The 14,171-nt window shown below is 40.0% G+C and overlaps 1 protein-coding gene across 3 annotated transcripts in view; it reads left to right on the forward strand.

The window, feature by feature from the left end:
• Window positions 1-14,171, forward strand: part of LOC107099507 (transcription initiation factor TFIID subunit 4-like) — a 152,576-nt gene that overhangs the window by 80,721 nt on the left and 57,684 nt on the right. The window lies entirely within an intron of this gene.

A 14,171-nucleotide genomic window follows, 5' to 3' on the forward strand; every position in this document is an offset into this window, starting at 1 on the left:
TGTTTGTGAGGCGTTAAGGTTTAGAGTAAAAATATCACCCAATCTGCTTATTTTATGATTTGAGGTTAACACTAATGGCCTGTTGCTTTCAGCGGGGGGGCAAGAGCTCCTTGTATTTTCAACATTGTTAGCATGATGCTCAATTCTGTTAAAGTCTGGGGCGATTTTGCTTCCCCACCCACAGTGTTATATTAGATCATAAGTGTGTTTTTTAATTCTTTGTTCTTGTTCAGACATACTTTGACTTTATTTCACTTTAAATAATTTTTGTTAGTGACCGTGACCATGTTTTTATATTTATTTTTTATTTTCGTATTGTCAAAAACACCTAAAAGATGTCCACTGAGGAGGAATGCAAGGAGCATGCAAAGCAAAGCTTGATGAAGGGAATTTCATTCGCTTAGGTAGCTCTTAGGGAGAGCAGGAGAAAACTTTAGAAAAAGATGCTTATGAGGCCTAAACACAGATTTCATTTCATCATTCATCTGCTCTTGCGAAATGTAATTCAGGTTTTCTAGAATAAAGGAGACTAGATTCAAAACTGTATTTGTATTATATTAATATCCTGCTTTGTAATCCAGGTCAGAACGATTGTCAGCTGTAGAATCATTGCTGCTTTCAGATGAAGTCGCTAAACTCTCCAATAACAAAGAAATCGCCTTTTTATTTAAATACGTAAAGAAAATAATTTTCTATAGGGGTCTAAAAAGTCCCCAAATATAGCTACAAATTCACTAATGTGACAACACTGGAATGTTGTCTCTTGTGCTAACGTATGTGAAGCTAACTTGTGGTTAGCTTCTTACAATAAGATGCAAGACTGGAGCCAGCAATGTTGGTTTTTAAAAAAATACATTAAATGTGAACATTTGTTTTGAACTCTGATTATGGTTAAAATGGCGCTTAAAGATACAGAATGCTACACCACATGCTTTTAAAAAATTTTATGGTTCATTCTGTAGGGGACGCGGCTTTATTTTGCTGTCACAATGTGTCATTAGTTTTATGTAATAAAAATGCTGGCAGAAGGTAAAACTATGAGTAAAGAATACATATTTTGATTTAAACACTTAGAATTTATTAATAGATCAAATTAAACAAAGAGCAACAAAAAGAGAAACAACAATTTCTTGTTGCTGAATTTGATCGAAAGCTGAAGCACAAACAAAAGTCTCAGGTTTGGAAGTGAAATTTAAGGTTTCCTTGTGGTTCTTTATTTATTCATTTGTTATTTATATTTGGTAAATATACATTCCTGCTGCAGATCAGCTTAATCTGCTGCTGTAAATGCAAAACTCTTTGACAACAGGTAGCGGTCTCAGTAAGAACAGACCAACTAAAATATAGGTTACTAAATGATGCATTTACTTTTTTACTGTGATAAACAGTGGAAAAAAGTTCCCCTATTCCCAGTAGGCCCAGGTGTGACACCAACACTAGTTTGTAAATTATCTCCTTCAGAGAGTCTTTTTCTGTCAGATAGAACAGTGGTATATCTTTGTTTCAACTACAGGTTGTCAAATGAATGGATTCCCAGTGGAGCTTCAGAAAGTAGACCATACATCTTTTAGCGAATGGTTAATGTTGTTTACGCAAACGAGGCTGTTCTTTCACACAACAAGTTTGCTTCTTTCCTTTTTTTTTTGTTTTCCTGGTGTGTTTATACCTGAATAACTTCACTTGGTGTCAGCGCTCGCTAACAAGGATCAAGAGCCTCCGCAGAGGGGAGAAATTTGAGTCGGCAGGAGGATGAAACAAGCAAAGCTCACCTGTTGTTGATGTGGAAGTTAGGAAGTGAGCATGGGTTTTAAAAGGAAAATGCTTTATTCAATCAGGGAAAGTATAGTGGGCAAGTACGCATTTTTATCAGCTGACAAAGAAATGTTGCCCCCTTTCCACACTTATCTCTCCTAACAGCCTGTTGTTTAGTTCTGGTGTCCCTAACTCGATTTCTAACATCCTTCACTGGTCTGCTACTGAACTTATGACCTTTGAATGACAAAATGTCTTCTCTTACTGCACTCTGAGCGTCTTAAAGGGCTTTTGTCTTTTTTTCCTTCTTCCTCCCCAGTCATTTCTTTCTAGTAACACTGAGCTTTGCTGCAGTTTTGAACGTTCACGGTAGATCTCAGCCCCACATATGCAAATGAAGTGGTGTAATAGGCATCATGATAGGTGCCTCCGGGGGGAACCCATGTGATCAAAGTGGATCTCCTCCCCGTTAAGTGGCAGTCCGCTCGTCATCTGAATACGACCAGATTAGAGCTTCGTGAGGAGATGCCGTCTTTATGCACATTTCCATTTTCATCAGGAATTTTAAGAAGGTGGATTGGAGTTACTTTATATAACTGCCCCCACCTACCCCTTCGACTGACATACACAAACACCCCCCTTTCAGCATCCCTCACCTCTTTCTGTTTTGCTTAATGGCCGCCGTTTCTCAGCCCCCGCGCCTCTCCGGTTTTCATCACCTGACTGGCTCAAGGGGACAGAGCTGGCTGTTTGTGTCACTGCCGAGTCTGTCGGCAGCTCACACATCTGCGCAAATTTCATCAGGATAATGAGCCCGAGCTGCTCTTTCAGGCGACGGCCAGAGGAGCCATCCTCTCTACAAACCCCTCTGCACAAAGCTACTGCTGCCTCCACCAAACTACCATCAAACTATATTTACTATATAGCAGCGTTATGGTCCACCACCACAATGACGTCTTTAGGAATGGTCCGACGTAAGCGACAGATCGTTTAGTTTATATGTGGTTCACGAAAGAAAATTTGAAAATGTAGCTCACCTTTTAGCTCACATACTAAACCAATTCTCTCCTACAGGTTAATTTATGATGTCAGGAATAGGAAACGTCACAGCAACACTGTTGGTGAATATTATGATTTTAATAACAATAAGCCCATATTTCTTGACTCATTTCTCTCTTTTTCTCCACCTCCAATTTCCCCACCACTGTCTGGAGGCAGCTGTAAAATATATACACCCAATGAGCAAACTGGCATGCAGGATTTTCAGGTCAAGTGTAATAGAATATCTATATATTATATAAATTGCAGTATTGCACACATAAGCATTGCAATTTATAATCCTTTATTTTAGTGTGTTTCACATTTTTGTGGGACATCACAGTGCAGTTCATCGGGGAAAGCCATTCCTCTCATAGTACATATACGTCTCAATAGGACATTTTTCCTCAAACAGCATTAATAACTCTTCTTCTTAAAGAGAAACAAGCACTCCAAAAACACCACCACTGACCCAGGCTTGTTGTAGCTGCAGATAAGTTCATATTAAAAAGAGCTTCCATTTACTAACCTGGAAATCTGTAGTAAACTGAGAGTTCCACTTACCACACAACTGTGCCCATTTTGACCAGCTAGAGTTAATTTGTTTCAAAAAATGTCATACAAGGACTCTGATCAGAAATCATTGCCTAGCTGACAAAACTAAAGGTCATGGACCAGAATAAAAAGAATAGACTGAAGGCAAGGCCTTCCATAATATTGCAAAATCAGCTGCATGTAAGGTGTCGTCTGGTACGGCAGAGCCAGGCCTGAGGTCGGGGTTCGTCAGCAAGCGCCTGACGGTTGGGTTCTTCCTTGAGGGACCTGGCCGGGCACAGCCTGAAGGAGTTATGTGAGGCCATCCCCTAGTGGGCCCACCACATGCAGTGGTAACCATGAAGGACTGGTGAGAAAGCATTGGGCAGCAGTCAGAGGCGGAGGCCTCGACAGCCCGATCCATGGGCACTTAAACTGGCTCTGGGTACCTGCAATATAACCATGCTGGGGGAAGGAGCCTGAGCTGGTGCTGGAGGTGGAGCGATACGGGCTAAGTATAGTCAGGTTCTTCTCCAGACATTTCCTGGGCTTTGCAACTCCCCTCCTTGTGAGAGGCTGGATTCTCTTCTACTTTGGAGTGGCCCGAGGTGGAGAGTGGGAGTAGGCCTGATTGTCTCTCCCCCCAGCTCAGAAGTCTTGTGTTGGAGTTTACCCCAGTGGGTGGTGAGGAGGTCTGTTGTTTCAGCCTATAGGCTGAAGGACAGTATAGAGTTTGGGAGGGTGTTGGATGACACCCTTCCCAGGGATTCCATCATTTTGCTGGCTACTTCAATGCCAATGTGTGAAACAACACTGACACTTGTAGGGGTAAGATTGGTAGGAAAGGCCGCCTACCTCGTTGCCCGAATGTTGTTTCGTTATTGGACATTTGTGCAAGTCACGGATTGTCCATTATGAACACCATGTTCAGGCATAGGGATGTCCACCAGTGCACTTGGCACCAAGACACCCTAGGTCAGAGGTAAGTGATCGACTTCATAGTTGTATCTTCTGACCTTCGGCAATGTCTTGGTGTCGACTGATCACCACCAAGTGGTGAGCTGGGCATGCGGAAGAGGAGGATGCCGTACAGACTTTGTAGGCCCAAGTGAATAGTGAGGGTCTGCTGGGAACGTCTGCAAAGCCCTCGGTTAGGGAAGTGTTCAACTCCCACCTTTAGGAGAACTTCTCCCAGATTTGGAGACATTGCCTTTCACCGCAGCAACATCTTTCTCCCTCTCTTTTTTTCTGTTTTGTGTTCCTGACAGCTTCCGTATATATGAGTCCACCTTTAGTCCATTGCTCCAGGTAAACAGCACTCACTCCAGCTCAAACAGTTGCATACGTTCAAGAGAGTGTACGCTGGAGGACCGGTAAGGAGGCAGTGAGAGGACGAAGGAAGGAGGAGAGAGATTTTTGGTGTTTTTGAGTATAATCCGTAATGTGTATAATCTACACATGGATAAAAGCTGCTATATACAAAAAATGCAAACTTAAAACAAAAATTTCACTTGTCGCTTTGTCACCACCTGATATAGCAGTCTCTCTATGCGCTACAGAAACTTTATTTCTCATTTTTGCGCTTTTGATTTTACAGCCATGGCACAGAAACAGGTCCACATGCAAGTAGTATAGAATTTAGAGATGCATGAAAAGTAAAGAGCATCTTATGCTTGTGAAAAATTGGGGGCCTTGTGGTGTTGAATCTGCATGCAAAAAAAAATTAAAATGGGTGTGAAGAGTAGTTTGCATGCCTTTCAATAAAACTGCTCGTACATATGAATACTTACATATCTAATAAATTGATGAGGCATTCTCCTGTGTGACCTTTAATCACTATTTTTACTGACAGTTTGCACCACTAAATATCTCTATTTGTAAATGTATATCTGTTGAACTTTGGACCAAACTTACTTCCAAAACTTGTAAAAGTTTACCTGCAGAAATATATTTAAAAAGTTCCTCTTCAGGTTTGTAAATACTAGTCTAGGCCTTGGGGTTCCTCCTGCAGCCCATGCCTTGGTTTTAGTTTGCAGATTTCCTCGATAAAATTAACCCACAGTGTTGCAACAAGCTGTGCAGTCCTGTCACATAGCTGCTGAGGAGGTGAAGCGTGAGCGATAGTTTGTTTCCTCTTTTCACTACCATTTGGCCAAAAGGTCAGATGGGCTATTTCAGAAATGCCCCTAGTGAAAATCAATGGGCAAATCGTGGAGTTCAGTTCCTGTTTGTTGTTGTCGTAGGTGGGTCTCTGTGTTCTCTCTCTCTTGCGGCGCCAAGGCAAAAGTAAGGAGGGAGGGGGTCAGTAACCGATCATTGAGAGAAAGAGCGAGGGATGGACACAGAGAGACAGAGACAAAGAGATAGAAAGCAAAAGGAGGCTTTGGGGTTCAGGGACCAGTTGAAAGATAGAGAGGGAGTTAAGGCCAGTAGAGATACATCACAATGTCAGACACACAGACACACTGCAGCCATAGATTTATCATTGCAGCCGCGTCTGCAGGCACAACTGGACACCAGAAAAAAAGTGTGCGGCAGTGGAGGAGTGGAAAAAGGACAGGAGAAGAGCGACGACGAAAAAGAGAAATGACAAAAAGGCGAACCCACCTGGCCATAATCGGTTCCAAAGCAAATAATCTAACATTCCATATTTCTGCATGTTTATTTGGCCGCTTATCAAAAACTCACTTTGGGATTTAACGATTCCTTTTGTTGTTTTAGATAAAGACAATCAGGGCAGAAATGTTCTGGCCACCACCAACGGCTTGATGTTCCTGAAAGTTTTGGTGTATATGGTCACAATTACAGATTTTCAGCCTTTTTTAGATTCCCTTTTACTCTTAAAGGAAAAAAATAATTTGGAAGAACAATATTCTATGTAGATTTTTGTGAAACTGATAAAATTAGGCAAGTAAGAAGTGGTTAGAGAAATATAGGACGGCATGCAGCGACTATTTTGAGCAGGATCCAAATAAATTCTTTGTTAGAGTCTACATCTTTATCAGTTTTATATTATCTGAAGAAAATGTTACTTACCCCGTCCCATTGCATCAGGCCTACAAAGAGAGAGTAGGTTATTTAGCAATGATCCACTAAGGGTGAACAGGTTAATAGATCTCTCTAAGGCCTCTAACAGGGATTTCCTCTTTGGTTACCTTGTAATCACTACACAACATAGTGCTGCATCTATCATTTTTTACCTGAAACACACAAGAGGTCTTCTTTTTAACTCAAAATCTTAAAATAAAATGTATGCTGTACATGGATAGTAGTTTTCTAGGTTCTTTAGTCCTGCAGCTAATCTAGAGTTATCATTCTTGGTGATATTATTGTCTGTTGTTAGGGTAGTGAAAAGCCAAACCTAACCCTCCCGTAGTCTCCTTTACAGGTTTATCCTTTTTCATTTGCCAAAAACATGTCATAACCATCTATTTTTCTGCCTCCATATTATGTTAAATAAACCTGATAAAATATGTTACAAAACTAGCAAAGGTTGCAACGCTTTGAGCAGTTTTCCAATGCCCCTTGAAGCAATCCAGGATATGAAAATTATATGCGCGGGTTTTCTTTGACTGATAAACCCACCACGAGTGAAGATGTTGGGAAGATTAGGTGAGTGCTCGACTTTCTTCCCTGCTCTTTGTAACACTAATCTTCTCGCTTGGAGTCTTTCCACAAAAATTGTCTTTGTTCGAATATTTTTCCTGTGTTGCAAACATCAGATATAAATTCTTGAATCCTGGGATTGTTTTTTTATGTTACAGAAGCATTGCTTAAAATACAGCGCTGTAAGCCTTTCGTAGCACTGTGCTTATATGACTTTTTATAATGCATAAACATTGGATTATATGACTTTAAATTAATACATTTTGCTACCTAAACCTTTAGCATTTGATTGGGAGGAGTTCACGAGGATTTAACACCAACATGGCTTGATTAGCTTGGCCTTCTTCACAAGTGATTGGGTCAGGGAGATCCTGGAATCCTCCCACACTGTTATCCCCACCAGCTATATCCTTATACTTTCTCTCTCTAAAAAAGGATTCTTGTGTGTCAGAGGACAATGTAGCTACTTGGTAGTTTTCATTAGGCTTGTTATATCTGGGAGTTCATACGCTCTCATCCTTTGGCCCTCCATGAACCGCTCGGCTCAAAGACGCGTTCTCGCCCATCAGGTAGGCCCGAGGGCAAAAGCCTGCTACCCTCCTCCACATTCACTGCCTTTCTGTGCCGACTTTCAAACAGAATTCCTGCTGTTCTGCGTGTCCCCGACTCATAGCTATGTTCTTGTCTTCTGGCCTTAAAGACACACGGCGCAATGATTTCACTGGACTTGCAGCAACTCGCACAACAGACACACACAGACGCTGCTGAAGGGAAACAAGCTTTTGTTCCCTCTTTTTTTTCTCTGAGCAATAATGATTGATTAGTTTAGTGTCTTTTGATTTCACACCATTTCATCTGCAATTTCTTACTGTTTTAATTCTGTTCAAAACAGCTTGACAATAGATTAATTATCACATAAGAATGGCTTGTTTTGTCCTCCAGATATGCAGGCTACTACATAACAAATTGTTACCCTATTTTTATTTGTTGCTTTGTTGTCTGAAGTCTCAACTTCAGTTCTTTTTTTCCTAACCTCAAGACATATTATAAGAAAAAAAAAAACAACAGAAGTAGGCTTTTAAAGTACCTTTGGTGTTCCTGTGTGTTTTTGAATATCACGAAGTGCTGTAATGAGAAGAAAAACAACAAAAAAAGGGAGATATTTGCCTCACAGGGAGATAGCGACTCGTATACTCGCCGCATAGGCCTGTAGGTTCACTTTTCTCTTTGTGCGGCGGAGCACTCCTTGGGACTCCAGCAACAGGGGAATTGGGCGGCCTGAGCTATGCTGTTGGCGAGGTGTCAGCCTCCTGCGCTGGCGATATGAGTAGGAGGGAGGCAGTGCAGGTTTCAGTTCAGGCAACTAATAGAAAAGGGGGAGATGAGCTTACCTGGGTCTGCTAACTTTTACTCCTGACCTTTATGTAAGAATACAAACCTTTATACTGCTGTGCCCTAGTGCTTTTGAATTGGATGTTAAGGTGTCGCTTAGGTTGGACCCGCATAGGGAGGACAGTAGATGGGGTCTTGGTGAGGTGATGCCAATTGTGCCAGCTTGGCCCGCATGTTTCCATTAGATTGTCATGTCAGCTAATTAGAGAGCGGCAGCACGATTCACCTTGTTAATTAGGAGGACTAGCACACCATGTGCCTGCAGGCGGTGTGGGGAAGAGGAGCCCAGCCCCAGAGCCTGCTAGTCGCCTGCTGCCTGTGAAGATTCCCCTTCTCATCTACCTTCACTCCTTTTTTTTTTTTTTTGATTTGGAAATGAATAAATCATTGAGATCGTCCTCTTTCTCTACCGAGTATGAATATCTGAGTTCTCATCTTTTGCAGGATGCAAATTAGCCGTGATCAATAGACGGTTACAAGCTTCAAATCTTACAAAAGAAAAAAAAAAAAAAGCACAAGACAGGGATGGAAGACTTCTAGGTGAAGCCTCGAATGAGACAAAGCGAGAACATTTAAAGCAGGAAATTTCCCCCTTAGATAAGCAGTATTTTTAATGATCGCTGCACTTCTTCTGTCCGCTTCAGTGTTAGCGCCATCAGAATCTGCTTAACAACGATCTCTGGCTTCCTTTGCAAAACTGTGAAATACTCATATTATTTATATTGTAAAGTTCCTGTAAAATAATTTGCAGATAAAGGAAAAGAAAGCGCAGCGTCATGATAGTGACTCTCACATAATGACCTTGGCTTCAGGGACGACTGAGGGCTCTAAATAATTGGTCCTTGGCCCCAGAAGCTCTTTTAGCTTTAAAGGAAGTGTGCCAATGCTCTTAGTTCATGCTTCTATTTTGAATTCATATCCATAGGTAAAATATTACAAACCCTGTTAGACTTAGCTGATCATACAGACAATTCATTATTGGAGAGATTTTACAAAAGATGCATCTTAATTAATAAGAATTATTGCTAAAAAGTTAGTCACTTTCAGTCTCTTTGTTATGTCAAACTTGTAAATTTCGTAGATTGAATGTGATGCAGATTTGAAATGTTAATTTTGATGATTTAGGCAGAGAGGTAAAATGAAGTTTCCTAGGTAACAAAAAACTAATTAAAAATATATTTTTAATGCAGACATTTCACATCTTACAGCTCATAGCATTGGAAATGCCCAATGCTGTCTAGAAGCTGTGTCCTGTAGCAGGGAGGATAAGTCACTGATGATTGTTGCTAAAAACGCAGACACTATAAAGGTCTTTATTCAAGGGTATTAAAGAATGGTTAAGTGGAAGGAAAAAGTGCAAAAGCTTAAGGTTCTCAAGAAACAGAAATAATAAAGGCCTATAAAAGGACTGTGAAGCAAAGCCCCGTCAAAATCTTTAGAAGAAATACCCAAAAGCTGGACTGTTGCTTAGTTCTTAAAACAAACATATCCAGGATGGGCTACAGCTATCCTCTGGGAATGAGCCATTCCTAAATCAGAGTCATTGGTGGAGGTATTTTAGAAGAAAATGGGCAAGACTTTTCCCACAAAATTGAACACCTCCACAAGGGTGGAAAGGGCTAAATTGCCAAGCAGTTTGGTGAAAAAAAATTCTACTGTTGGAGCAATCAGAAAATGGAAGAAGCAAAACATGACTGTCAGTCTCACTTGGACTGGGGCTCCATGCAAAATCTCACCTCGTCGGGTCTCAATGATCCTAAGAAAGGTGAGAAATCAGCCCAGAACTACATGGGAGGAGCTGGTCAATGACCTGAAAAGAGCCGAACCATCATTTCCAAGGTTACTGTTGGTAATACACTAAGATGTCATGGTTTGAAATCATGCATTGCATGGAAGGCTCCCCTGCTTAAACCAGAACATGTTAAGGCCTGTCTTAAGTTTGCCAATGTCCATTTGGATGATCCAGAGGAGTCATGGGAGAAAGTCATGTGTTCAGATGAGACCAAAACAGAACTTTTTGGTCATTATTCCACAAACTGTGTTTGGAGGAAGAGGAATGATGAGAACCATCCCAAGAACAACATTCCTACTGTGAAGCATGAGGGTGGTAGCATCATGTTTTGGGGGTGTTTTTTTTGCACATGGGGCAGGGCGACTGCACTGTATTAAGAAGAGGATGACAGTGGACCATGTGTTGCGGGATTATGGGAAACAACATCCTTCCATTAGTTAGAGCATTGAAGATAGTTCGAGGCTGGGTTTTCCAACATGACAATGACCCAAAGCATACAGCCAGGATAACCAAGAAGTGACTCTGGAAGAAGCATATCAAGGTTCTGCCGTGGCCTAATCTCCATACATAATCCCAATATAGAATCTTTGGAGGGAGCTTTAACTCTGTTTCCTAGCGACAGCCCAGAAACCTGACTGATCTAACCTTGATCTGTGTGGAGGAGTGGGCCAAAATCCCTCTCGCAGTGTGTTCAGACCTGGTGAAGAACTACTGGAAATGTTTGACCTCTGTAATTGCAAAGCAAGGCTACTGTACAAAATATTGACATTGCTTTTCTAAGGTGTTCAAATATTTTTTTGCAGCTATATCATACAAATAAATAGTTAAAAAAAAATCATACATTGTTATTTCTGTTTTTATTATTTTTTAGATCGCGTCCACTGTGAGATCTCTCACAGTGGAAATGCACCTATGATAACAATTTCGGACTCCTTGATGATGTCTTATAGGGAGAACTTGCAAAATAGCAGGTTATTCAAATACTTATTTTCCTAATTGCAATTATGACGTCATTATGTTACTCCCAACACTGATGGGCATCATATCACTGCTATTAAAAGTCTATTGGTTATATTGAGGAGGGTGATAAGACACCTGTGAGAAAAATGCAGAGAAACTAAAAGCTTCTATTGAAGCCAACTTTGTCTTCTTCAACATTTCAAATGCTTATAGAGTAGAATAGAATAGAATAGAAAATCCATTTATTTTCCCACAATGGGGTAATTCTAGTGTTAACAGGAGTAAAAAGATTATAGAAAAAATGCTAAAAAAAGAGAAACTTAGAAAAGTGTTTAAGAATAACATTATAGGGAAGAGTTAACAAACTGTAAAGTGTTTTAACAATATAAATACTGTGCACCTGGAGAATAAATAACCAATATATAGCTATGGACATTTTTACATTTTTATCTACATTATGGTACTTAACATTTAGGTAATAATTCATGCAAAAGTACCATGTATTGAGTCAATGTGGTGTACAGACTGACATCAGTCTAAAAATCTGATTTTTACTGTCTCAAAATGACATTTTCTCAGGAAGTGTTTGATTTATTATTAGCTGTAAGCCAATACAAGCTGTAATCTATAAATAACAGAGAAGATTGCCTTAATATATTAATGAAGGACCTACCTTATATGACAGAAATATATGTAGAACTGCATTAAAATTATTTTCTGATGATGTTGCTATTCTTTAAACGTAACACCTTTTTCAGAACGCTGTTTTCAGGAACTCTTTTATGCCAATTTTATCCAGTCAGAACACAGTCTCGCCCCGTTTGGAGAGTAAGGGTGCAGATGGGGAAGCAAAACCTTATTGGTTGCTGCAAATGGCCCCTCTTCCCTGCAGCAAATTAACTGCCAGGCACTTCGCATGAAGAAAAGCCTGAAGATGTAGCTCACAGATGTTCACGTAATGCTGCCCATGTGGGTGTCAGGTGAATGAGATGCATGGATTACCAACACGCATTAAACACATACATAAAGCTTCAACACATGCTTTGATAGAGGTGGGAGGCTGGCACAAAGGAGAATTTAATGTCGCTGTTGTTAAACAAGCTCTTCCAAAACCCTATCCGCTGAAAACAATGCATTCTCCATTTATTGGACAAAGGCGCCTGAGAGATCTAATTATTATCGTCCTGTTCGGTTGTGTTTACGTACACATTTATACACGAGGCCGTACAAATTGATTTAAAGAAAAGAAAGAGGTACATTGAAATAAAATAATGCTTTAAAGCACAACAAATAAATCAAAACGTTTTGACCTTTAGAGGAAAGGCACAATGCATAGACAGTGAATTGTGTCCCTAATTGTTTTGCATTAGGGGTCTGTAACTACACCTGAGATGTGTGCCACTTTATTGAGTTTAGTTCAGCACTGAGGTCCAATTATACTAGGACGATGTCTTTGATATCTTATAAAAAAGATGTTTTGCTTCTGCATGTCTGTAAATCCATCAACAGAAGATGCAGCTTTTTTAAATTTATACAATCCTGGTTTTATTTTCCAAGCAATGAACCTAGTTTTTGTGCATACCCCAATCCATGTATATTCATGTATGATGAGAAAATGAATGTGCAAATAATATTTTTTTTAGATTTGTTTGGGCTTCAGTAATGCTGTCTGGTCAGTACCACATTCTACACCTAATTGAAAGTGCTTGAGAACATGACCTGAATTCATATCTGTTTATCCAATTAAATAAATATTGGCTTAGACTACTGCTGAAGTCATATAAATATCAGAAAACAATACTTTTACTTCCTTACTGACAAATGTCACATTCTTTACATGATATCCTGCGACTCTCCCTGAAGGCTGCCGTGGTGTGTATTGGAAAAGTGAACTTGCTGACACCACCTGACCTTGTTTAAAATACATACTGCACCTTATTAATAATTGCATTCATCAAATCTAGCATATGTCATGCCTGCATACCCAGCAGAATCCTGATGGTTGCTGTTTAACCACAGCTTTACATGGGGGAGGCTTTGAAATAGATCATTTAATGGTCTGCCTTACATACTGGGGCCTTTGCGAGGCAGACAGCCATTTAGCTTCCTTCACAGCCCCACAGCCGCTTATGACGTCAAGCTGAGCATGTTCTGCTCTACCAAGGACATCTGTCTGTAAGCGTCTGGAGGGCCTGGAGCAGCCCCCCAAGCCTGAACCGTAAGAGGGGTGGGGAGAAAAACCTTTGTTAGAAACAGCAGAGAAGCAGGTTGGCCATAACCGCTCCGACAGCCCATCTCCCTCATCGTTCCAAACTTATCAGAGACGCTCTTGCTGTTCTTTGGACATCTTTGCATCATAATGGAACATAAAGCTCTTTTTTTAACTCTAAAGAAAAAAACAGCATTTTTTATTTCTTGTTTTGGTCTTGAAAACATAACCATCAAATGATCCAGTGCAGAGCGTAAAGACAGCGTTTTAGATAAATCAACATGTAATGAACAAAAGGAAGGAGGTGGAGAACATCTGAAGATTTTCACACAGTATATATGCACATTTTGTTTAACGTGTTCATTGATTGTATCTCTTTTAAACAAACATAGAAGTTGCCGTTATTAATTAAAATGTTAACGTGCATGATGCAGTACCAATATTTATTCATGAAGGGAATTAGTTAAAACCTTATTTTAAATAATTCATTTGAAATAATAATATTTTGAAACTGGGTTAACATGTCCTTCATTTCCAAAGCTATGGATTAAATGTAGGGATGGAAAGGTATTTGCAAATGCTTGAAATCATCTCTGATTTGACCGACGTGTCAAGTTTTCTGTAATTTACAAACACTTGCAGCACCATACAGAAACAATTATACACTTTGAAGCTCTCTACATGTTGCTCTGTAAAACTAACAAAAGTTGCATACATTTGTATTTAATCACTTAAAACGCTCCCAAATAAAACCTAGTGCAGCGAATAGAATTCAGAAGTAGCCTATTTTTTTGTTCTTTGTGTTTAAAGTTGTCATGATGGGATTCAGGTTTCTAACCCACATGCAGAACACAACGGAGGCAGATGAAAAGTTTGACTGTTTATTGA

The sequence above is a fragment of the Cyprinodon variegatus genome, unplaced genomic scaffold, assembly GCF_000732505.1.
Source record: "Cyprinodon variegatus isolate N-32 unplaced genomic scaffold, C_variegatus-1.0 Scaffold879, whole genome shotgun sequence".
Classification (NCBI taxonomy): Eukaryota; Metazoa; Chordata; class Actinopteri; order Cyprinodontiformes; family Cyprinodontidae; genus Cyprinodon; species Cyprinodon variegatus.